At 28.0% G+C, this 27,359-nt stretch overlaps 1 protein-coding gene across 1 annotated transcript in view; it reads left to right on the forward strand.

Annotated features, from left to right (window-relative positions):
• Positions 1-27,359, forward strand: part of LOC119667054 (pleckstrin homology-like domain family B member 1) — a 58,258-nt gene that overhangs the window by 3,153 nt on the left and 27,746 nt on the right. The window contains exon 2 of the mRNA XM_038076336.1: positions 20,584-20,620. The gene's annotated coding sequence lies outside the window, so the exon portion shown is untranslated. The remainder of the gene's footprint in view (positions 1-20,583; positions 20,621-27,359) is intronic.

A 27,359-nucleotide genomic window follows, 5' to 3' on the forward strand; every position in this document is an offset into this window, starting at 1 on the left:
AAATCCTTTCTGAAAGAATCACAGCAAATAAATACATTTTCACATAAGCTTAAATATTAAATGAATTTTTTGTTTTTGTTGTGAAGGAATTTTAATGCAAACAAAGCAAATTTACAATAAGGAAAAAAGCAAATGAAATGGAATTTAGCCGGTTTCCATAACAGACTAAATCGCCCAGACGCAGATCGTATAACAAACGTGTTTGTGTATTAAAGCGAAAACTTTTAAAAATGTTGACTTTTCTAATTTTTAACTTGTTTAACCAAATTCTTCAAACTTGATTTAGCTGAATGTGTGCAAATTATTTTCATTTTGTTTTTATAAGTAATTCTTATAAATCTTTTGAATGTGGAATTGACATAGCAAAATTTTGTTGATTTCATTATGTAGGAGTATATTAACATACCGACCTATTCAAGTTTCTAGTTAGTAGCTTTCTCATAGTAAACTTAATGTCTGATGCTTGAGCTGACATAAGCTCAAGCATCGCTGAAAGCATCCAAAAACCGATTATCCAACTCAAAAACACCGGCCGGCTTCTGGTGTTTAACATACTTGACAAACCATTTCAATTGAAATGGTTAGATTTTTGCTATTATTTAAATTTAAATATATATTCTGTGTAAAAACTGATTTTCAAAATCTTGAATTGATTTTCTTATGCTTTTATCTGTAGAATATTCTAATTAAAAGTATCTTGTTCAAATTATTTCATTCATTGCTCATACGTCATGTTTACTTATTGCCTTCTCTGTTTCAGTAGAAAACATGAAAGATATGTCAATTTATGTGTTTGTAATTAACCTTATGACTTCATCTTTATTAATTTTTTTAGTTACATTTATTTTGTATTTATTTATTTTGTTTCGTGTTTTGTTTTTTACTTGCTTGTCTCTTTTATGTATAAATTTTTTTGCGTTCTTAACAATAAAATTTAGAACCAGAACCGCCAAATTCAAGTCTCAAGATTGGGTTTGGCTGTATCTCGAGGTCAAGTTTAAATTTATTATTGATTATTGTTTTCTTCGAATTATTATTTTTGAATTGCATAAAATTTTAAATTTCGCAAGTAAATTTTATTTTATTGTTTTGGAAAGTTTTTGTGTTCAGATTGTTTTTTATTTGCATATTTAAAAGACCGATTCAACCCACGATATCTGAAAATAGTATGTTTGAAATAAATATATACTTTGTAATAAAGTTTACAGAGTTTTTCGTTATAGATTTGTATTTTATTTAGATTTTTTTTTTAAGTAAAAAAAACCTACTCGGGGCTTGTTCAACATCGTCTAGCATATTAACAATGCAAACTAAAACTTTAAATATTATTTCAGCTGTTCTGTCTTTGTTCACTCGAAAAGTTGCTATGATGTTCGAATACTTGCCATTAGATTAAGTTAGGTTATTGGTCTAACAAGCAATTCACTTAAATCACAAAGTTTCATTTGTAACACTATTTTCCTACCACTGCTGACCGAACCGATTTTATTATAAGACATAGGAAGTGTTTAATCTTAGCGCTAGACACTTCAGTGAGAGGATTTCAATATTCTTAAAAACTCGATCGACTTCTTGTTAGTGCTGGACAGCTACAAAAGAAGTATATCCTTCCTCTTTGTCTCTAAATCGTATGTGGTGTTTATGAAAGGGTACTTCTAATCTGAAAACATGACTTTCTATTAACCAGGGGTAAGCTACGATCTTGAAGATATCCTCTGTTGTGAGGCTGTGTAATTCTCTTAATTCCTTCCTATCTAGTTCTTCTCACATTAGCTTAGACATTAAACAAGTTCTTTCGTATTCCCAGGTGCTCTTCTTGTCTCGGCACTATTCTTTCATAATAATTTACAATATCACCTCTGGGCGTGCACAGGGGAAGGTTAAAAACATGATTACTTATGAGACGTTTTTTCTAGACTAGGAGCAAGCCTACTAAATGGTCAGTCACCGGTTATATACGAACTTATAAATCTTTTCTCTTGGAAGAATGAGCTATTCCTATAAATTTTACCTAACAACATAAAAAATATTCTTTAATAATAATTTACAGCTCTAAGAATGCTTAAATCGACTCTACCGTCAAGACGCTTCCAAGTCTTTATAAAAATTCAGTTTTCTTCTTTTCTATGAAGCAATCATCCAATAAAAACTTGAGTATATTACTTATTATGGAAGTAATAATATATAACATTTATAATAAACTTGTGTTTTATATTTTATTTTGTAAGACAATTTAATCTAATTTTTGTTAGAGTTGTTAGATTCCTTATTAAAAATGTTTGTTTATATGATATTTAAATATTTCTTAACATTACTGTGAAAAGAATACTTAAAACCGCACATTATGATTGTTTGTTGAAACTGTGAATTTGTATAATGATTGTATGAGTACTTAACCCTTCAGAACATAATTAGTAACACTCAAATCTTTTTACCTGTGTAGTATGTCCTTTTATGAAGTAGAAGAACATCATAAATCATTAGCATTTAACAAACAAGTTCTGTGCGATTTTCTAGCTAATTTGTGGACTTATGACACTTCAGATACTTCAACATTGCAATGAATTGCAACAAATGCAGTTGGAAGTTCTTTAGAATTTTGTCCGTTCCTAAATGTTGTTCTGTACTGTTGTTCCCTTATTGTGCAGAATATTTATGATGTCTTGTTTTGAAATTCATAAATTAAAGATAGCGAACAAACAGTGAGTAGTCATGTCCTTTGTTTTGTTGTACGAGTATTTTCGCTTGATAAGTAAATGGTTTTGGCGCCAAAAGAATAAGAAAACAATTTATGAATTTGTGTAAAATTATAAAAAATAAAAACTTGCATCCTAAAATAAGTATCTTCGGTTCAAACTTGTACATGAGTGTTGTCACTTTTGTTTAAAAATCTAAAGTACATGAGTACTTTTAACTTATAATCTACCCGAACAATTTTCTTATGTCAAATAAGATATGAGATATAATTTATTCAAATTAATTTCAATTTATTTAAATTGTCTTAACTTAGTTAAAATTAAAAATATTTTTGTAGCAATCGTGATTGTTAATTATATTTATTAATTGCAAATTAACAAATTCGTAATTAAGTTAAGTAATTTATTTGCGTAAGATAATTTTTATTTAATGAAATTTATTTCTGTTTTTTTTTTCCCAAAAAAATAAAAAATAAAATTATATTTAATATGGCAAAGCTTTTTAAAAGGTTATCATAGCTTTATTTTTACAATTATTTATTTATTTATTATTTTTTTTTCAATAATACGACGGTTTCATTGATTTCCAAATTTAGTTTTAATCTTTAAATTAATCATTTTTATCTTCAATGAGTTTTATTTGGTGAAAGTCTTAATGAAAATTTTTGCTTAAATTATTTTTCGTATTTTATTATTATTGTTTTTTTTTTGTTTTGAATAATTTTTGTCCAAACCACAAATTTATGAATAATATGTGTACTCAAATGAGTATATATAAATGCTTATTAAAATATATTTGACGTGGAGGTTGTTGTGGTTTTTACCAACTTGAAACATCTAATTGTGTTCAGGCGTTGTGAGGTTTTCGGTTTTTTCTTACCTTTTATTTTGATTGCGTAAATTTCTATAAATTTGATTACAAAATTTTATTGAAAATCATTTTTTTTGATTGATGTTCACTTAATAGCAAATAAATATTTACGTTTAATATATAATTTTTATTTTTACCATTATTAATAAATAATCTTAGCTTCAATGTTATAATTAGGCTTTACATAAATAAAAAAAAAAACGTCCTCAGCCTTACTTAATGAAAGATAATTATATATATGTTATATATGAGATGCTTTCAAAAGTGAATAGATTTTAGGTAGCAAGGCTATCATAATGGGACCGTGGGGTCAATAGCATTTAGTTTCAATTCTGCATTCTAATTATTTACGAGTTGTAATAATGAAGATAAGGTAGAATCTAAAAATTACTTTCTTTTATTGTGCAGGACTGCAGACAAAACGGCTGCAATGTCTAGGGAGACCATTTCTTTACAAATGTAACAGTGACAACGAAGGTAGATAGATTGATTTTGAAAAAGTTGGCAACTATATTGTGATAAACCCACTTTAATGTTGCCTAATTCCGTTATATATAAGTGTATAGGCAGTTGATAAATATACCGAAGTTTGAGTATGGTGAGACTATCACAGTAACATAGAATGTGTTCTGCTGTTTCCTATTCTTCGTGACAAAGTCGGCAGCTATCATCTCTTGTAATACCTAGTTTTGATAAATGCTTTTTGACTTCATAATGTCTAGTGAGAAGCCCTGTGACAAGTTGAATGCCTTTTCTGCTAGAAGTTGTCAAGTGCTGGTTTTAGATCAATTCGGCATGAATTCTTTAACTTGTCTGCAGGCAATCACATTATCTTATTCAGTCTGACCTGCTGTTTCCAATCATTCATTAGTTTTAAGTTTGAAAAGCTCCATGAAGGACCGCAGAATAGTTTTGATCCAATATAATATAAGACCGTCCTTTTTCTGGATAGTCCGCTGTGCGCTGAGATCCATATTAAGTGAACCTTGTTGCTTTCAGTAAGATCTTTGAGAAGTTGGAGGCATTTCTATAATAATTTTGAAGTCACTGGAGGTGTGCGTAGTGCTACGAGTGCTGATTTGCTGTCAGAGAAAATATGTGTATATATTTTACCATGTAATGGGATAATACTATGTCTATTTTCTTAGACATAGTTCAATTGCGTGTACTATGATCTGCAAAACTGAGTACCTGAACCTGAAAGTAGACTAATCAGATCTTCTTCATCTGGAATATCGACTACATAGTTCAACAAGAAGCTTTATTGGAAGCAATGGTTAGCGTAATGAATTCAATATCGCGTGTGTTCGTATCCAAAATCATAATAGATATTACGTGTAATTTTTAATTTTTTTGCTTTTCAAGTTTTCCATAAAAATAAAATAAATGAACTGTTCGTGTACATTTGTTTTACAGTATATATCTTTACTTATAAAAATTCAATTTTTATCATTTAAATTCAATTTCAATTTAATAACAAAATAATGTCACCTAAATTTAAGAAATGATTATTACACAGAATGTCAAGTAAATTGGAGAAATTAACTTATTTAAATTCACATGAAGTACGTTTTTATAACACCAACATGCTTTATTTACTCACTTAAACAAATTATAATCTTGATTTTACATTTGTGCCACTATTTCTTTAGATACTTAGGCACACTTCTTTGTGGCTTTGATATGAAAAGATTCTTTCAAATTATCACAAAGATGACTCACTAAATGACTGTTTAAGTGAGTGACTGGGCATTTCTGAAGCATTTTCATTAGTAAAAGATGCGCCAGCACGATTTCTATTGTTGGAATTCGAATAAAAATTCAACTATAAAAAAATTACAAAACTTAAAAAAATAAATATAAAATAAATCTTTTTCTTTCACAAAGAAATAACAGAAAACGCATTCATAAAAAACAAGTTCAGACCACGTTCAACACACAAATAACTTAGAAAAGAGCCAAAGAACGAAAATTATAAACTTCAAATTATTTGGGCAAATGTGATAGCACATCACAGCCGCCACGTTCTGTGCGCTGCAAGCAAACAAGGCAAGGCAAGGCACTTTTATTGCTAAGAAAACTAGGACAGGGAATACTAACAAATAGACCATAGTAGATACCATAGCAAAGACAAGCAGACAGCTTTGTAGCCATTCAGATACTCACACAACGCACTTGTGGTTGCTACTTAAATTGCAATTGCTGCAAATCTACCAACACATTTTGGTGGTAGTGTCAACAAGCGCCAGTGTTGGTCGCTTGTCAGTCTGGCATAGACTTGACAGAATGGTGTTTTATTGTCCATCAAACTGAGCCACAATTCTGACATTTTCTCTTCGCTTTAACGCTTTTGCTTGACACAGTTTGTATCTGACCAGTTTAGTTTAGCAAAACTGCCAAGTTCATTTCAGTTACCAATCTACTGCATAGGCAAGGTAAAATTACAATTTTTTTTTGCTCATTTCATGTTGGCGTCTCAAAGTGCATATTAAATAGCGATTTTTTTTCGTTCAGTCTTGTCGTTCAGTCTTCGTTTTAGATACTTTCAGTTTTCTGGTACGGACCTTGTAATTTTTGAATTTTATTTCGTATGCACATAATGACATTAACAGTATTTAGTACATTTTATTTATGATTTCTAAAATTTATTAAATGAATAGTTACAGCATTATTTCCTGTATAGCATTACCATTACCGTTGTAGATACATCCACTTGACCCACTAAATTGACTTTTCTGACATGAGCGCAATAAGTCCCTTTATGTGGTAATAATATTTTTAATGAGCTTCAATTTTAGAAAGAAAATTCCATTAATTGAGCTTTATGTTAACTTCAAATGATAATGATTTAATGATTTTTATTTTCTAAGTCAAGCTTTTACTTATTAAAATTCATTTCGAAAAGCTATTGTAGCGCCACATTTCTCTATTTTACGTGCAGTATGCAATGTGCAATGTGCATTTGTTATTTTAGGGGCGCCTTACGGCTTATTTATTTTCCTCTTGTATTTGGTGCGCATTAACAGTGAGTCACGAGGCGTAAATTGGTTATTTATGTACTACTTAGATTGTCACGGATTAAGGTTATTTAATTTAATAGAAATGTAAACCATTAATAAATTCAAAATTATTATCCGCTTATAGTTGGCTGATTATTAAAATTGGGATGTCTAGTCATGAAACGTTGACTTTTATTACTCAGTTTGTGCTTACACCTCTGAAGTCTTCACCTACCAATGAGTCGCTTACACTCAAGAAATGGAGAAGGTTCAGAAAAGTATGAAATGTTTGCTAAAAGGAAAGTTTAACTTACTAAAGTTAGAAGACATTCCTTTCCTTTCATAAACGTTTTAAGATTTAATTACTAAAAAGCAATAACATGTAATTAAAAAAAAGAATATAGTTTGATTACTGTTTTTGATTGTCCATAATGTTTAAGCAAAGAATAAATTCAAATATGTAGCTGCCTGTAATTTAATTTGCTAAATAATCTGAAATTTATCTAATACTAAAAATAATTCCCAATAGTTAATAACAACTGCTAAAGAGACGTACGATCTCTTTTTTTAAAAAAAAAATAAAAAGTGGGAACGTATTTTTTAATATTAAGATACTGCAATTTTTATTCATAGGTTAGTAGCTTTATAAATTTATTTAAAGTATTTAAAGCTAATATGAGGGTAATCTTAGAAACACATTACTGTACACATGAATTGGGTCTGTAGCTTAAAAGCAATAGATACATATGTATCTTTATAAAAAAAAAATAAAAAGTAGGAACGGTGTTAAATGAAGTTTTAAATATAAAGATACAGCGATTTTTATTCGCACGTTATTAGCTTTAAATAAAGTATTTATTTCAGTCCTAAGATATTCTCTTAGCTAAAAAAAATATTAAAATGTTAAAAACAAATTAAATAATACAAGACTTTATATAAAATCTCAGACCAATGAATATGAAAGCTGATTTGAAAATTTCTCTAGCAATGTCTACAATTTCTACAGAGTAAAATAATTTTTCCAAGAATAAAATATAAAAGAATTAAATTTAAATGAAACTGAAATCGTACGTGATGTTAAGACAAACATTAGATTTGTCCATAAAATGAGTCGATCACACCCGTAATATCAAAAAAAAAATCCAAAAAATGTTATCACAAATGTTAACTGCATTCTTCAAAAACAATGAAATAAAGATATTTCAGTCGAATGTTTAGTATACATTTTTGCAATTTAATCTGATTTTTGCATCGACTAAAAAAAATTGGCAATATACAAAGAAAAGTCAAAGACAGTTGTACAAACTGTCAAAGTCAACCATGACGAATAATCGCTGATAATATAAAAAACACTTGAATCATCAAATACTGTATTATGAAATGTCAATATTTTCTAATCTGCTGCGAGGAAATATGTATTAAAGTATTTAGACAATGAAGAGGAGATGGATTCAGTCGGTAAAAATCCGACACATTACAAACTACGGGCACCCTTAACAAAAAAAAAATTGACTATAAGAACGTTATAAATTCTTCAAAGAATTGGAATAATAAATAGCTCATGTTAAAATATATAGAATAGAAAATCAACGGCGACCTGGCGCCCAGTAGAGCAAAGCACTGCGACTATAAGTGATCTTTTGTGCTTCTAATCGAATCTAATTAAACAGAACAGATTCTGCTTTTCGAATGAAAGCCAGAATATCAGCTGTTAAGAACATTCTAATATCAGATAGGAATAAGATCTTATGCCCCAATAATCTCGTTCTAGTAGAAATCAAAACTGATCCATCACAGAGTATGTGATTAGAGGTCTCATCTGCACAAACAGAGTTGATATTTTGTTTTCTCAGATAGACTATATTCATATCAGATTAAGATAGGATCTGCTGGTTCAATAATCTTCTTTTGGTACAGATGAAAGTTGTACAGTCATAGAGCATGTGCTTAAAAAATTCATACGTTTTCCAACAGAATCGATAGTCGATTTCCTCAGACAGAACGATGTTTATTGTGCCTCTTATACCAACACCATTAGTAGACACAACATAAGATCGATTGCTGAGATTTGAAATGGATAAAGAAATGAAACTGAGAGCGCGTGTTATAATAGGTTGGATTAAAAGTAACTAGTATCAAGTTTTATCATTTTTACGATTAGAGGGAGTCACAACACAATTACTATACTGTTAAGTATGGTATTGACATGGTAAATATGAAAACATGGTAAACATGGAAACATAGTTAACCTTTTTCTTCCAAATTTCTAAAAAGACTCTGTTTATAGATTTTTCAATAAAGAGTTCACTTTGTAGTGCTTGATATGTTCTACTTCAAGGAATGGCTCAGTGATACTGAAAAAGTATAATGATAATGAAAAAGTAATGGGACTGTGTTAAGTGCTTCATAACACCTACATACTTCATGGAAGGTATTGAAGGTTATAGCGACGAATCCATTAAATGTAAAGTTAAATAATTTATTAATTGCAGTATAACATTTGATTATGTACAAAAGAAAATGTAGTTATTTATATATAAATATAATGGAATACTTGATTCTTAAATTATAATTATTTAAAATGAACTACATCTAGCGCATCAAAAACAAAAATACAACTGCTCAATATAGTTTTAAGTTTCATACCTATTCATAGGTTGTCAGATTGTCATCTAGAAAATGTTTGCGCATTTATTTCAAAAGGTTTTTTTTGTGTGCCTTAAAGTGTTAAATTGCAATTTTTCATTTAAAATACTTTTAAATAATGTTAATGACGACAATTCTCCTTTGTTTGATGTACGTAAATATGAGATACTTTTCAATGCATACACTGCTTATGTATATTTAACAAATAAAAACAAAATTAAAATGAAGAAATACGAATGAAAGAACGTGTTTCGCAATCGCAATCGCAATCTCATGTTGACAATCTTATTTCTAAAGAACACGGTTGATGGTCTCATTAACTATTCTTCAAAGCAGTGGTTCTTAAACTTTTTGCTAAACAACTTTCTTTGAAGTCAACTCTAGGTGCTGTAGATATTTCCAGGAAGCATTACTGTCATCGCGTTTTGCACATTGTAAACCACTGCATCGTTTAGTGTGATGTATCTTTTTTATTAGTCACAGTAACGCACTTAGGTGCGTTCTTCTGTAATCGGGATTCTTTATAAATGGTGATGTCTTTCATCTGTTTACCTTTTTATTTAAGCTGATTCATTATATTTCGTTTTCATGCCTGATAGTCAATTTTATTGAGTTTACTTTCGCAATTTTGTATTCAAAGCACAATTATTTACACCTCGTTTCAATGTGGTTTTTTTACCGCATTAAACGAGCAACATTTACAAAAGCTTTATGCAGAAATGTATCTGGGAATTTTTTTTTTAACCATTTATTGTTTTATTTACTGGGAAAAATATTTATTTTTAATCAGCTATAAATTTTATGAGTATTATATAGTACAATGTACAGAGTTGTTGCTGAATTGGAAATAGAAATACTGTAATTTGTCAAAAATATAGAAATTCAGAGCTTTTTTATACAGGACTACATTATTGTGATATTATAAATTAAATTATAGTTAGTATATTAACCAAGTCACATTAAGAAAGATCAGCGAATAAGATATACTTAAAACAAATGGTCCAATGATATTGTTGAATATTATATATTGAGTAACTATTTACTATTTTTAACACAGCATTATTTTGCTTCTTCTCGGTTCATGTATTTCCTGAACCTTTATTCGTATTTAAGAAGTCAAATCCGAGATAAATAAGCCTCCAATAGGTGTGAACTATCGAACTGTGTAATAACAATAAAACGGACATTGTTGTTGTCGTCTACTGTGACAAAATAAATATTATATTTTTCTTTCTATGCCTTCATTCTTAGAATACATATATCTACATATATCTGTACTGGTGTCAACCAATCACACAATTGTTTGTGTACCTATCAAGTAATGATAACTGATATGTGAAAGTTTGAAGCACCTTTTTTTTACGGAGTTGCCTAGTATGTAATAAGTGTGACAACTACACTTTACTATAGCAGTGGACTCATATCTGATAGGATGCTTGTATGATGTCGAGATTTTCATTTCTATAAATATTATATCCTTTCGAAGAATAGTGCCTTGTTATCCAGTTTAGTGGTATTAGAGTATACTAGGTCCTTTATTAGATTAAAGTTGTTTGCCTCACTTATTTCGTTGAGATGACGATATAATATTGTCCCTACACTTGTGAATTTTGAAACAGTATAGCTATTTGTTTAGATATATATATACACGATTGATTCGAAGGCTAATTGTTAAATGTGACTTATCCTGAGTATTGACACTCCGATAGGGTCGAGCATGTTGAGAAAATACTCAACCAATTATGTTGTTCTGAACAGGATGTGACGGATATGAAAGATTAAGGTTAGGATTAGAGTTTCAATATAGGAAAACGGAAATAAGAAAGTTAGAGATGTGCTTGGAGATTGAGTCTGATGTCTATTAATCTTATTAATCTGTATTGATGATATATAAACATAGATTCATGCAAATCAGTGTATGCCGTAGGGCATTTAACAGATGAGCGGCGTCTTTATAAAATTTACTTGAACCTTGCTAATTTAATGGTATCGAATCATAGTTCAATTGGACTTAACTCTGTGTATTCCATGTAGCAATTATATCAAGAAGAAACCTGCTAGAAATTTTCTATTTTGATGGAGCGTAACAATAGATAAATTGGACTCAAATATGTGTATGTCATAAGGCAAAGGAACAGATGTGTGATATAATGGGTCAGTTTGGAGATGCTTTAAGAATAGAATAGTTTATTTGAGACAAATATTTGTTTATCATATAGTTATGTGTAGATCTGTGTTAAGCAAGAATATTTTTTGCTACAATAGGAAGTAATCTTCCAGTTCAGAGTTAAAAAAGAATATTCTGTTACTTAATCTACTTTACAAACATGTAGTTCTAATCTTGTTTGATAGAGGTTAAAGCTTTGTATCGTTTATTTATAGTTTAAGTTGGGATACTGAGAGTTATTGTCTGTGTTCATAGGTACATTTTTAAGTTCCTGAATAATTTTAGAGTGAGCTGAAATTATTTGTTAATTATTTGTTTCCATTTGAAGTTGTATCTTAGAGGACAGACAAGATCGGACTTTCGCAATACGTGACCTTCTGCTAAAATTGTGTAAAGCGAATTTAGCAATTAGAACTAAAATGGATGAATGGATAGATGGCAAGATAGATCTATTCTAAATCTATTATCTAGAGTAAATATATTAAACGATGTTATCTTATTATAAAGTTTTTATACTTAAGTAAGTCGTGTATTGTATCTACAGGTTTTGGGATGGAGTTCAAAGTTTTTATGAATTTCAAAAACCTCACATTTCAATGTACGTTTTACGATTCTCGTATAAACTTTCGACCAATGAAAACAGTGAAATATAAAAACATCTGCATCTTTATCTTCAACATGACATATTTATGTAGAGAGTTTGAAGAAATTTCGTCGCAAACATACACTTACGATTTAATTTGAACAACATGTTGCGACATTTTATTATTTGTGCTGCTCAGCTCGTATGCCGTAGCGCATTTGTTGCAAGGTCATTTGTTTCTGCTGCTTTTGAAACTGTTTTTTGTATCTTTCGCCGTGACGTTTTGTTATTGCCAAAGACGCCGAATTAAAGCGTACGAAAATGTATCTGTGCTATTGTATCTGCATGAGTATGAGTATCTGTAGTTGATGTTTTTATTATAGAGCTTTTCTTTGTTAATTGATATTTACGCGTGAATACGTATCTTGCCGGTTTATAATCAAAGTTTTTTTTTTTTTTGTTTTTTTATTATGAAAAAGTATATTTTTCAAAGGTTGATCGAAGTAAAATGTTGAGAAAAAAAACATTTTTGTGTTGTGTTTATTTGTGAATTACTCATATAAAATTTTAATCGTGTCGTACATCGCGTTGTTAAACCGTTTTAACACGTTTTCCTCAATTTTAGTTTTGTTTTTTATATTTTAATTCATATGTAAACAATGTGTTATTAAGTTAACAATCTAAATGTTTTTATATAATTTTAACATGCGATACATTATGTTTTTTATTTTAGTTAAACACAACAACAACAAAAATTCAATTTAAGTGACTAAAGTTTACGAGTTGTAGATATTTTTAAAAAATTTTTTATAAATAAATGTGAAAATTGTATTTTCAGTTGTGTTTTTTTATATAAATTTATATAATTATTATTTTTAAATTTACCTTTATTTTACTTTTCAAACTCTATTTCTATTTTCTTTTCTTTTTACAAAAATAACATATAATTTGTCTTATTTGTTTGACAAATTTTATATATTAGTGCCATCAACATTTAATGATGTTTTTCTACACCTACGCAGACTTGCTTCAAGATTTTTATTGAGAAATTTCGATATTCTTAAAAACAATAAAATAAATTATAATATGGTAGTAATTAAAATAATTTAAGATTATGTCATTTTTACTTGAGTTTTATTATAAATATTTATTTATTGGGCCGTTTCAAAAATTGTAGCTAAAAGGGTTCTATCAATTTTTTATATAATAGTAGTATGTATATAAAAATTTGTTTTTAACTATATGAAAAAGGATATCTTAATTTTTAAGTATAGGTATAATCTAGACGATATAGGTATAGCTTGCAGAAATTGCTGATTTTTGCTATGTAAAACTACTGAGATATATACTGCAAACTAGTATAAGTAAGGCAAAATGCAGATTTGACCAATTGCATTGGACTTCCACAAATAAAGTTCTACACTCAATTTTTCTATTAAATATAGTCTATATATTATATGACTATATAAATATAGTCAATAGTCTATTTTTCTATTAAAAAATGAGTTTTGAATGAATAAGAATGTAACACATTAACGCTCTTTAATGCCGACTTTAGCTTACATAATATGTGAAATCAAGAATGATAGCGGGTTTGGCAATTCTAGTTCAGATCACCCAATTAAAATACGGTTTTGGGACACCATTGGATTGGTGAAGACTTGGCAGGCAACCTCATGCTAAATGAGCTGATTGCATTAACAAGAGATATAGTTATGCGAACGAAAGTCACTCCAGCTTTAACTCAATAACGACATCCGAGAACAGAAGGACGAAAAAAGACCCAAGTAGTTTCGTGGTCTACTTCGGCTAATTCTTCACTTCAGTGGGGCCACTTGTTGGACGGTGAGCTGTCACAACGTCCCATCATATATATAATATTATTCATAATATATTTATATTCGTGTATGTATATATAACTATTTGTTTAAAAGTTTATGAAGCGCCATCTTAACCTGAAATATAACCTGAAATAATATAACGTTAACGCATTTTAATATTTGATATATTTGAATACATTTCAAAAATTTTTTGAGTCACTCTCTAACTGATCTGGCAGAGTCGTCATTCTTTAAAATAAGGGGAATAGGTAAGCTTATAGATTTCTCAAATTGTTACCCTTTTATTTGAGTAGAGTAGTCGCGACTTTTGAAATGCTCTTCGTACGTGCGCTAAATCTTCGAATTGCTACCTTTACGGTAGTTCTAAAGATATGGAGTTTGGATTGTGGCTCATCTGGGCCATTAATTTCGTTAAAGCGATCTTTGGTGCACAAAGATTACTTTGGTTAGTAAAAAAAACTACTTGATGTTTTAATAGTTTTTATGCATTTCGTATATATTTTATTTTATTGCATCAAAATTGTTGTTAAGTAAAGAAATCGCGTCTTCTTTAATAGAAAAATAACTAATTAGCATATAATTTTTAACAAAACTAAGTCTTAACTGTAGAGTTTTCATGTGGGGATTATCGTACTAAAAACATTGAATCATAATAGGTAATTATAAGAAATGAAAGGGTATCTGCCGATTAGTCCGGGCAATCAACCACCAACCATTTACTAGGAAATATACATATTACTTTAAATAAAGATACAAAATGAATTATATTTATATTCTCTTTGATATCACATTTAAAGAATAATTTTATTTGCAAACATAAATCATCTCATTATCCCCACTCAGACGTATATAAAAAAAAACACAGCGTGAGTGCAGCAAATGCTGCATAATTCAGAATGTTTCGAAGTAACAAAAAGGAAATATGAATAAAAATGCAATTCAGATGAAATTCAAATCAATAAAAAATTTCTTTAATAAAATATGAAAATCCAAGCTGCTGCAGACAGTCGTGTATTCATGCATAAATTGATGCTTATGTTGCCATAAAAACGTTGTTTTTTATATCTTCCACGTTTTACTGTTTGAAAGAATCTAAAACTTTGAAAATGTTTACGTTGCAATTGAAGCAGAAATTAAAAACTTCAAATTCTTTTGATTTTGAAAGAAACTAAAAACGCTGCGTATGCACAACAAAAATATTATTGTTCTTGCTTAGAAGTTATAACTTAGAACTCCAAACTCCAAACTCCAAACTTCAAACTCCATCATTTGCATCTCGAAACCGATTCAATATGCTGTGAAAGCATAACAGATAGTTTCATTCTAAATAAAAATTAAATTTACAATAAACTACGTGAGGGAATTCGTTTGCAGATATTGCATTTGAAAATAGATTCTTTTTTTTTATAAGAAAAAATAAAATAAAGATATAACTTCTTACCATAGGTGGATTGCGTTTTTTTTTATTAAAATTTACTGTTGATTGAAATAAACCGTAAAATGGATTTGCTTTTCAACAGAATCGATTGAATGCTTAAAATAATTTTAAAATGTATGTGATAATTTTTTCACGGAATTGTAGCTTATAAAATGCATATTTATTTTTGTAAAATGAGTCAGTAAAAATTAAAAATATTTTTACAATATTTTAAGTGATATTTCAAAAGCAAAGATACATTGGTGCTGGCGGTAAAAAATGTAAATGATTTTTCTTTGCGATTTACTTTGTACTTCTAGAAAAGTTTCATAAAATTTTTAATAATATTTCCTCTTATACATTTTGTTACCTAGTGTTTTTCACGTATCATATAATACATTGTACTGTGCATGACATTAACTGCAATAATAAATGTATAACAAATTATAGACGTAGCCAATATGCAATATAGGGAGAACCAAGAAAAAATTTCACTGGAATTTTAAATCAGTGCAACACCAAAAGGTAGGTCCTTTTCATTGAAATAATCGCTTAACTGCTACCTGCTCAAATATATATTATTCGATCTGTTATTATTTTATTAAAATCTGCATAACCATATCTTAAGTTTTAATATATTGCCATTTAAGAGAAATTGGGGCCTCTTTTTTTTATGAAAGTTAATTTAGATACACTTTAGTTAGTAAGTGCTCTATTTAATTTCCATTGGTTACGCTTATCTTACAAACAGTACATTACAATCAATTGAGAGCCAACAACTTAGCAATATTTATATAAAGAGATAGAAGGATACTAGAACAACCCTGTTTGATGACAGAGTTGTTACCTTATATCTGATATGGTTAATATGATACTTTCACACATTTATCACGTTTTTTTCGTTATATTTAAGTATTCTAATTCGTATAGCCAATTTAAATGAGGTATGATCAAAAATCCATATCAGGTTAACTAATGAATACTCTCACATTTTTAGATGTAAATGTACATTACGATAGATGTCCACATCTGATGTAATAAATGTCACAGAGAATCATGTACCAATTTTGTTCAACTCAGCGGTCCTACACTTACGAGGAATTGCTATACGACCCAAAACCAGTGGTCTATTTGTATCTAATAAAAAAAATACTCATATATGGCATGTTGTCGTAACAAAACCATTTAATTACGAGATTGATAGTGACTATTTTTGCCTGCAAAATATTACAACGATCTGATCTAATATTTGAATGTCAACTACAAAAATTGTGAGCATGATAATAGCTTAAGTGTACTTTATTTTTTACAAAATTACATTATATATATAATTACAATATATATATAATTACAATATATATATAATTACATTATATATATAATTACATTATATATATAATTACATTATATATATAATTACATTATATATATATAGTATATAATTATATGTTCATTACGATCCTTTCGTTAGTTACTAAATACAATATACAACTGCTCTAATTTTTTTATTCTAGCAGTGAACTTTTTTATTTAATTTTGGATGAATTTTGGATTATAAAATATTATGTATAATCCCACACAATTCTATTATTTGTGTTCTAAGTAACTAATAACTTATTTAAAATAAAAATAAGTAGATTTTCTTTTTCCGTTCTATATACTAATATATTTAGATTAAATAAATATTTTCTCCCTTTTTTTTCATTATTTTTTATAATTGGCACCAGAAATAATTACAATCTCTTTAATCTCTAAAACTTTCCCAGGGGCATGCACCTACTACCATACAATACTCTAATACAGTATTGCATGTGTATCTCAATGGTTTATTATAAATTACCTTTTATTTAAAAGATGCGGTAAAAGAGTATTTTATACAAAACGATTTTTCCATCACTGTTTCCAGTATCATTTTTTTTTTTCTTCAAATTACATATCTTGTGTTTTTTTAGGTCTCGTTTATAATTTTTCCTGTTCTCATTAATACGTTTAATTATGCTATAAACACGATTTTACACTTCCTTTAGTAAATGCTTGTATGTATGTATATAGATATTTTTGTTATTTTGGAAAATTATGTTTTCATTTTCATTTAATTCACACATATTTATATTTTATTATTATATACTCTCGTAGTATACGTAGTATATATTTCTCTCGGTAACGGTAATACTGTTATGTTTTTTTTAAATGCCGACAAACCGGACGCACTTTGTCACCGTCACTGGTCTGTAACGTGACGATTGCAATATGCCGACATTTGTTGGTATCACAAAGTGAAAAGATATAAAATCGGAACGGAACGCGCAACGCATCAAATCGCACTTTAACTCATCACAATGCGTCATATTGCATATTTGTTGGCTTGTTTGTTTATTTTGTCACTTTCAATTTAATGCACAGATCAGTCAGAATAGTTGCAAAAGAAAACTCATTCCATCTGTGTTTATTTTTCCTATATTGTGTGTTTTCATATAGTGAAAACAGCTCCATTTAGTCACTCTATGCCAATATGACTAAGAGCTATATAGAGATGATAGGTATTGTTTATATTATATTAAATGAATAGTTCGATTTTTAGTTTGTTTTTTTATTTCATTAGATTTTTAAAATATTTTCATAATCACCTTTTTATTTAGAAATCTGTGGCAATATATTATATATATATGTTATATATAGCTTATACAATGACTTGTAATAATCTACAGCATAAAAATCAATCATCAAAACATTCTATATTGATATCATTAGTCTAATCATCATCAAGCCTGAATATATTTTGTGGTGAAGGTAGAGTGTGTGTTCTGATTTATAATAGGTTTTCTGCATAATAAAGATTATGTATATTTAGATAGAAAAGACCTATTTTGTTTTAAATATTATTCTCAAACAATATTTTACTAAGTAATCGAGGTTTGAAATATTAATAATTAAAATAATTCTACTATTCTCCATGCAAAAGAAAAATTAATAAGAGTTAACTTACTTATGAAGTACATAAACAGATTTTTAATATAGAATTAGCTGATTTGCAATTGGATATTCAAATATCACTGCTAATAATGCGGTAACGGAGAAAGAGTTAAAAGTCCATATGTCACACATTTACTTAAAAAGAAACATATTTTTCCTTACTTACTTAATAGATTGATGCTGAGATTCCTAAGCTAATATCTGAAAGTTAAGATGTTTAGAATTGCGCTATCATCTACATAAAATGGGTGTAGCTGCTGTCATTGTTAAAAGTACGATGAAACATCTGATCACTTAACAAAATTTAAGGTCATGGGTATAAGAAGTTTTGATTTTAGCTAGACTTTAGTAAAATTATTTTCGAATTTAGTCTGTGAATAAAAATTTGTGTTAGTGAAAAAATAAGAATATAAAAATTAGAAGGATTCAAATAGCAAAGAAGAGACAAGAACAAAAATTTAGTTAATTTATTGAAATTTGGCTAACCATACAACACTGTTTTGAGTACTCACAATCAGTAGTATTAGTGCGTACATAATTTGTGCTAGGCTTAGAACTCGTGCCTGTCAAATTAGAAGCGATGACTAGTCGTGTTTTTCCACAAGTAGCCAAGGTCACACAAACTTTCAATGCTCAAGTTTCAGGTTTTTTGTCACTTTTCGGTATCGGCAAAAATAATTAACTTTAAAAAAAAAGAATGTATAAATTTGGCCAAAATCTAGCCAGTGTAGACGCCGATTGTAACACCCCTAAAACGGATATTTTGGTATTTATTGACAAGGATCACATCCGGATTTTTTTCTTGTAATGAGGCACTTCTTTAGCAGACTCTAAAAAGACGTTTCTATTAAAATGTATGAAAAGTCATCTCGATTCGTACTAATATCTCAACAATATCGATTTGATTGTCACCTTTATCTACAGTATGATAAAACTTATTGCCACATTGGGTGCGAAAGATCTATAGTTTGGATCAGGAATACTTGGATATAATCTTTCAAATCATATAAAAATTAGATACTTTTCGTTTAATATTATTTATTTTCCATAACGGAATAACAATGTTTTGCTTAGAGAGACTCATCTTTCTTTAGCAGTTTTATTAACATATATGGTAAACTGAGTATCAAGTATTCATATTCTATGTTATATATATATATATTTATATTTCTAAACTTGAAATCACATGACTTGTTTACACATAAATAAATATTTATATAGAAATTTTATTATTTTAAATAAATAAATTAAATATTATTAAATTTATTGTGAAGCAATTAGAAAACTTTAACATGTTTAATTTTTCCATTATTATTCATCAATTATTGATGACGGGTTCGTGAAAGATAAATAACTTTGTACCACTGAATATGTACACCGTCGCGCCGTTATGCCAATCAAGAGATGTCAAGAGTCGCACATGTGGAACGGAGTGGGCAAAAATAAGAACAACTGTGGGCATAATTGAGTACTTATATCAAATTAAAACCATTTTGCCATTTTATGGTGCAAAGGTGTGTGTACCAGTGAACAAGTTAAAATAGACAGAGATTGCTGCTCTACAACTCAGCACAACAGCTTCATATAAACTTGCTAGAGAATGGCGTAAAAGTGGCTACCAAATTGTTTTTACTTTGCAACTTTGCCCTCTTGACGTTTAAGCACAATTGTAGACATCGTCTTTGACTTTACTGTTTCGCTTGCGTCAGGAAAACCTTTACATCCTCACTTGGTACTCTCAAGTGAAATGCTTTGTAAATGTTCTTTGGCATACCTATATATATTGTATGTTCCTTCCATCCAGTAGTGGAGTACATCGTCTGTTGCCGGTATTTATAAGCGAAGTTTGTTTTTGCCAAATGGTTGCAGCTGCCTGCCGGCTGCAGTTGCTCTGCTCTGTGAGGGCACATGTAGTGCTTTCCATGGTGCAACAATTGCGGTTTTCGTGATTCCCTTTGTGCCGTGCTAAAATATATATTTTCCAGCTATCAAGTAAACAAGAGCCATCATATGCGGATTCATCTGCATTCACTCATTTCATTCACATATGTATGCTGCAGAACTGCATGCACTTATGAGCATCCGGCTCAAGGGAATACTTTCAGATTCAATTCATTCAATTTCATTTTATGGAAAATGCTGATGCTTTTTGCTAACTAAAAGTTCGACATTGATTTCTAGCGAATTTGCTGGCTGTCTTTTGATGTGGGCGGTAATTTTAACTCAATTTATTTAAATTGAAGTTTCTTGCTTTAATTGTTGAAATATGCGGTTTTTGATTGACAGAAACTTCCTTCCGGCAGAATTCTTTAGATTTTTAGAAATAATTTATGTTTATACACTAAAAATTTGCTTATCTAAAACACTTTTTCTTTTATTTTTCCTTACAGATTATGTAAAAATTATATTGCCGTACAATAAATTAAGGTAAGGAAACTGTTAAGCAATCTTTGTTTTATGACATCATAGCTTACTGATTTTATCTTAATTGTTACGTGTTGCACGCTAGCGAATATTGTTTTATTATCGTTTCAATATCAATAAATTAACTCGCTTTTTTGTATCTTAAAAACATCGTTTTTTTAAAGAAATCTTTTATTGCAGCAACTATACTATGTACACTTAGTGTTGTATGATCACTTGTTTATTGTAAAAAAAAATAATATGGTTAAAATTAAGATAGAGATTATTATGTGTTAATAATAGAGATTAGTACAAGTGTATTTAAGTCCTATAATTGTTTTTTGCTATAATTAATATTCGTGCTAATTTAAATTTTGCAATCTGTGGTTTTATTAGAGAGATCTTAAAACCAATTAGTATTAATTTTGACAGCATCATATTAGTTTACGTAAACATATTTGGTTTTTAATTTATTTCTTCAACTAATTAAAAAAATATATAGTTTAAATAATACCAATTGTGTGATATATGTTGAATATGCTAGTGCTACGGTTAGTTTATTTAGATACAATTTAAAAGTTTCAAAAGTTTTTTTGAATAGACACTTTCCAACACTTAAAAAACTAGTTTTCGTAGATATAAATTGAAAGTTACAACTAGATAGATTTCTATTAATATATTGATTTATATGTCAAACATTGTATAATGATATGTTGTCAGATATATACACTTTCCAACACTTAAAAAAACTAGTTTTTGCAGGAATAAATTGAGTGTTATAACTAGATTGATTTCTATTTATACATTGGTCTACATGTCAAAAACTATATGATGTTATGTTGTCAGATATATTCAAAGTGAACACGAATATTCGACAAGGTTGTCTTATATTTCTTGTATTACTTAAATCTAGTTTTAAATAACATCTTAAAAATGTCGTTAGAAATTATAAAATTCAATTGTCATCATTCGCTGAATGGGGTATATGTTGAATATGTTGCCGACATACATCTGCACACCCCATTTAATATGATATATTATATCAAAACATTCATTAGTAATCAACATATACTTATTACTAAGATGTTATGAATGTTCAGTGAATATATCACCGGTTAATCCTTTCCGGTAAATTTTTGGGAAGGACGTTGTTTAATTTTGGATGTAGTTGGCCTGGATTACATAAAAAAGTGGGTATAGCAGAATTAAATGTTTTAGACTACAAACATAAGTTGAAATTCACTTTCGGTTTCCTTAACATATATAGATCCAATCATATAAGTAAAAATTATACTTCACTTACCTAAAGTAATCACTAAATTATTATTATTTATACATTACTAATGCCCACTTGATATTACAAGAATTATATACTAGTCAATCCATCCTTTAAGTACAAAACTCAAGTTTGTGGGCGTTGTCTAATTTTTAGTGTAGTTGGGCTGGTTAATAAAAAAAGTTAGAGACGCAAAATTAAACGGTATAGCCCGCATATATAAGTTTTGATTTACTACTGGTTTAATTAACAACATTTAAAGATTCAGTCAAATAAGAACTTTACTTTGAACATAAATTTCTGTATTGCAGTATAATTTCAATGATTTTAAATCACTTTGGATTATTGGATTATATGTATTGGATTATATTATATGGTGGTTAGAATCAGATGCTTTGAATAGAATCCATAGTGAAACTGGTGATCAAGTGATCATTTGAAAATCAGGATAAGATATTGGTTATGTTAGTGCTCGACTTCCTGATTTGGCTCTAATTAATGCATTAATTGCATATAATTATTTTACTTACAAATTGAATTTATTTTTTCGTTTACTGCATATAATTATTTTACTTACAAATTGAATTTATTTTTTCAGTTATTTGTGAATTAAACCTTATACAGATGTTTTTTATATTATATTGGCATGAAATACCGAATAATCAATATTTTAACAAAGTTTTTCCTATTTTAGTTAATTCAATTTTCGATTTCCCTGCTTTTAATTTTCAATAATTATTTCAATTAACGACTTAAATTGAATCATTAAAATAAGACCATTTTTAGCAAACTATTTTATAGCTAAAACATCCGTTTTGCTACTACCTTATCTGGTATCAGCTTCAGCATTTAGAACTTTATTTCATTTGTTTTGAAAAAAAAAAAATCAACAAAACATTAGTAAAAACTGTTAAACTGTTGAACAACTTTTTTTATCCAATATTTTGCAGTCCATTGTTTTGCTTTTGATATTTTCATTCATTCATAACTCTAAATGGAACTTCCGTTTCCCGACATGTCTGCCAATAAAATAGACAAACAGACGCTAGAGTTAATGAACTACATGGTGCTCGAGCCAGTGACTATCTTGGCGTCTACCAAAAATTATTGTTTTTATACCAGCAACATTATAATGAAGACATAAATGAACCATCATCAGAATTATTGCGATAATTGTGCCACAACAATGTATCTATGTTAAGTGTCAGAAAATACAGTTGTTTGTGGAAAACGATTAAATTTATTTTGGGAAAACCGTTCGATGGCTATAAAATAAAAATTTTATATAGTTTTGATTGAGTTGACTATTGAATAACCTTATATTGTATTGTTTATAAGCTTTTTTTGATATAGGATAGCCTTCGACAAATAATGCGTTTTTTTTTTGTAAATTTATTATATTTACTAAAATATTTATAACATATTTTTATTTATTTTTTAAAGTGTAAAAATATAAAATTTTATTTAAGAAAAATTTTGTAGTTTTGATTGCTTAATATTATTTTATGATTTTTATCTACTTCTTGAAAATGTGCCGTATTTGTTTAATTGTTTTAATCATTAAGCAATTGCGTTTTAATCATTAACAATAGTTTTAGCTTATAGTTTTGCTGTTTTTTAATTACTTTCTAATAACTGACTTTTTAACTTTTAGCTTTTAGTAAGAAATAGATTATAATTTAATGGACACTTCAGTTTGCTTGTTTTATTGGCACTTAATCATAATTGTTTACAAGTTGTTTTTTTTTGATTCATTAGAAAACTGAAAGAATTATAAACAAATATTATTAACATTTCAATAATTGTATTGAGGTTAGCATTTTTTTTATTATTATTAAATCATTGTGGGTTATAAGACGTTGATTTCTAAAGAATTTGTTTTAATGTGGATGCTAAAATTTAGTAAAAATATTTTTTAATTTTTGGAAGTGCCTAGTAACAAAATATCGTTTTAATTTTTTTAAACAGTTTACAGTTATTTAAACAAGAAATTCTATAATTATTTTAATAATTATGCACTAATTATTCGAGCAAAATTAAAGCTAAAATTTGTTGAAATAATTAAAATAATTAAGTCATTAATAGTCAAAGACCAGATTCGAAAAATAGGAGCAAAATTGTAAAGAATTTTATACTTAGACTTATATCCACGCCGTTGCCATAGGGCTCAATGTATCTCCTTTCTTCCTAATTTTTATGATACACGTTTTTTTAAGTTAACATCTACTTACAACCCTATAACCAATTTTGTTTCTTTAAACATTTAGTGAGATTACGAAAAAAAAATTTCTAAGAATTATAGCTAGATATCTGTAAACTAGGTCAGAGCACAATAGTTCTTCCTCTTTATCTTGGAAAGATAAAGTGGCAAAGATCGAAAATTAGAAATCTAAGTCTGTAAGATGTATTTTTGCTTAAAAATTGCAAAACATTCTTCTATTTGAGAAGAACTGCAAATTCAGTTCTGTTCTACTGGGGAAAAACGCCTTACCGCCAATTTTAAAATAAAGAAATATTATTAAAAGATATAACGGTTTAAAGCCAGAAGCTGCTTATATCAATGACTTAATAATTTTGAGACTTTCCTTCTGAACGTTAAAAAGTGAGAAAACATCTACACAATCTCTAGACCTGTCTTGAACCAAAGATTGTCTTATAGCTTATAGATTTACTTATAGCATAAAATGTCTTCGTTAAATAGGGCCAGATAATATAGTTACCACTCAAAAGAACCAGATAAGTGCGTTAATAAAAAACCTAATAAACTTGCAGATTTTAATCTAGAAAATAGCTATAATATTGTACTTTAAACAATAACATTAAACTGCGGGCACAATAGTTACAACAAATAAAAGATGCAATAAATAGTTATTATAAAACATATAGTATATTCCTGTTATATCTTATCAATAAAACAATAAGTTGGCTAATGTGATAATTTTTCATTTATTTTGTTTCGTATTGAATTTGTTTTTGAAAAACACATGTAATGTAATGTTAGATACTATTGGTTAGTTTGTTTTTTTATATATGAGAGGTGTGTCAGTTCAGTCCCCATGTTTATACTTCGGGCTGGGCACCATATTTTTACAATTTGTTTAAACAGTAATTATTAATGAAAATTTAGATGCGGGACTGTATTGATTTGTAGATATTTTATTCAAAACAAAAAAAAATATTTCTAATAATTAATGAATTTAGTTAAATTATTAAAATATGCTATTGTTAAATAATGGTTAGTGATTGAATATTTATAATCGAATACATTCGTAATTATAAATTCCAAACAAACAATTACAAGTATTCATTACAAAAACCGATTGCAATGAAAATCATTTATTGTGGTATTTGAGGATAATTTGCTTCAATTAGTTTAAAAAAAAAAGCTTATAACAAAAAAAAAATTAAAATCAATCTTTCAACTATTACGACATTTACACTCTGATGAATTTTAAGTTAAATAATATAGATAGGAAGACTTTTCTTAAGAACACCAATTACTATTTTAACATTTGTTTGTAAAATCTCTATTGTACGTTAACTGTTAATTTATTTATTAATTTACTTTATTGCATATTCATTGAATATTTCAATGAATTTATTTAAAAATGGAGTCATCTATGCATTGTCAGTGCATTTTATTGGTTTGCTTTTATCAGATACATGTGTCTGCACTGCACAAATATTTATCAAATGACATCATAAGGCAGCTTTGCATGATTTTTTTGTGTCAAATGAAATAAATTTGCATTTGAAAGCCTATTTAAACAGCCTTATAGACAATTCAACAAGTTAGCAGAATTTTAAAATTATTCACAGTAAAGTATCGGACCATTTATATATTCATTGTGTTCTGCACTTGTGTAATTTTCTTTATTTAAGTGCTTTTTTATTTGTTATATTTGAAATCATTGCTTCAAAATTAAAGTGGAACAAAGTACCTTTCCCACTGGCATTTGAGAAACTTTAAAAATTTTAAGTGTGGGATTATTATTAACAAAAAAAAAACAGAAAGAAAAAATTAAATCAATTTAAAATTCATTTTTTTTGCAATTAATTTCAATTTGTTCATATCTCTTGACTTCGTCTATTAAATCATGTTAATTAGTGTTCAACTCAACACATTGTTCTTCACATTTCTCATTTCTGAGAAGATATGAAATGTAGGAGCTTGTTAAACTTTGAAGTAGTAATTATTATAATTTTTTTCTAGACAATTGAAGAGGAGGGTGAAAATTATAATTTCCATATTTTATCAGAAGTGTGTCTTTGACTAGTAGTTTCCTCCTTAACTTAATACAAAAAATGTATTCAGTTTAATAAAGATAGTTATTGAAGAAGATAAAAAATAATTTGTTAAAACAGTTTCTCTTTATTAACTATGATGTATATTAATATTATATAAAAGTGACTATTGTCTCCAATCTAATGTATTTTACTGCAATTATCATGTTATATGTGAACTACGCTACGATTCCATAGCCATTTCAGAGAACTACAATACAATCGAATCCTTATTAAAGCTCATATATAATAATGAAGTCAAAGCATGGATGGGACTCACTGACTAGATGAAAGTATTATATGTATGATATGAAAAATCAAAAATATAAAAGATTATACAAATGATATTGAAAGTGTATATCAGGTATTGTCTTTCTAGAGGCATGAACAATATATGTGTATGTGGACAATAGCAATAGATCGAACAGAGTTGACAACATAATATTACAAATATTGTTCTTAGACTCGTTAGTTTTTTTTTAGTCTTTTTTTAAATAGTTTGAGTATAATTTTTTAATTTTTATTCAATTTTGATGTTCTAAAATTCAGGTAAAAGAACCACCGTAGTACTGGTGGCCATACCGATCTTTTCATCATTTCAAATAATAACTTCAGTATACCACAATATTGAAAAGAATTTATAAAATAATAATTAATTTTATCATTTAATTGTTGGTATTTATATAAAAATAAATATATTTTTTTGTTTAGAGTTTTTTACACTCGTTGCAATTAATGTGTACTTTATGATAATATCATTTTGAAATGTCATAGAGGGAAAAATTTGTTAAATTATCTTCTTATATATTAATATTAATAGCTTTTTTCACTATTCAGTAAATATTATTTTGCGGAACATATATTTAAACATATATCAACAATGATAATATTGTTTTCGTTTTTAATTGTCTATGTAAACACTTATTTTGCAGGATTTCGACTGTAGCTATTACACATAAAACATTTCATAATAGACTTTGTTAAGAAAATTGGTCGTACATCCTACAAAACGCTAAGATTGCATCTTACAGTTTAAAATGATTGTAAAAGTTTTTTTTTTAAACAATTTTAATATTAAACTACAAAAATGTTAACAATTGTTTACAGATTCCTAAATAAATCAATATATGCTACTTATAAATATATGTCTATTAAAATAGTAATGATGGTATGTTAAGGCCAAGTTAGCTCTTAATTTTTATA

The sequence above is a fragment of the Teleopsis dalmanni genome, chromosome 1 (genome assembly GCF_002237135.1).
Source record: "Teleopsis dalmanni isolate 2A chromosome 1, ASM223713v2, whole genome shotgun sequence".
Lineage (NCBI taxonomy): Eukaryota > Metazoa > Arthropoda > Insecta > Diptera > Diopsidae > Teleopsis > Teleopsis dalmanni.